Below are 563 nucleotides of genomic sequence, written 5' to 3' on the forward strand. Positions count from 1 at the left end.
CCAGCACTTCTTTATGTACACGCATTTTTGTACACAACCTCAATCGATGCAATAGTACTGGCACTCCTGCCTTGTGCTGTTCATCCACAGAGGGGGCGAGGCACATGGTCAAGCTGCACATGGAGTCTGAAGCAAAACATGTGCGTCAGTGGGGAGGAGAGAACTCAGAGCAGAAATCAGGGTCAGGGACAGTGAATGTTTGGGGTGAGGAAGTGGTCTTGGACAATTGAAATGATTTTGAAATTGCAATCACAGGAAAAGCATCAGCATTTAACAGACAGAAGTGCAGAACCTGTGCAGGAAGCAGAGGAAAACTGTAACCCAAAGCTTCCATGTCCACAACAAAGTGTGGAGAAACCAAGAGCCACAGAGAAGAAAACCACTGGCAGTATGTGGGAGCAGCAGGGTAAATAGCACGTTTGGAAACACCAACATGCCCAGCACTTCTACATCTGTTTTGCCTCCCATGTCCTACTCTGGAGCAACAGATAAAGCTGAAAAATCCCCACTAGAGGTGAACAGCTCGAATTAGCAGAGCAAGAGCCGGACACCAAGCGTATGAA

The 563-nt window shown here is 47.6% G+C and overlaps 1 long non-coding RNA gene across 2 annotated transcripts in view; it reads right to left on the bottom strand.

Moving 5' to 3' along the window:
• The window catches only part of LOC109368381, a 3,543-nt gene extending 3,402 nt beyond the window's left edge, over positions 1–141 (bottom strand). For both annotated transcript variants that reach the window (XR_002116373.2, XR_002116372.1), the window contains exon 1: positions 39–141. This is a non-coding gene — a long non-coding RNA (uncharacterized LOC109368381). The remainder of the gene's footprint in view (positions 1–38) is intronic.
• Positions 142–563: the final 422 nt, after the last annotated feature.

This window comes from Meleagris gallopavo, chromosome 6 (genome assembly GCF_000146605.3).
Source record: "Meleagris gallopavo isolate NT-WF06-2002-E0010 breed Aviagen turkey brand Nicholas breeding stock chromosome 6, Turkey_5.1, whole genome shotgun sequence".
Taxonomy (NCBI): Eukaryota; Metazoa; Chordata; class Aves; order Galliformes; family Phasianidae; genus Meleagris; species Meleagris gallopavo.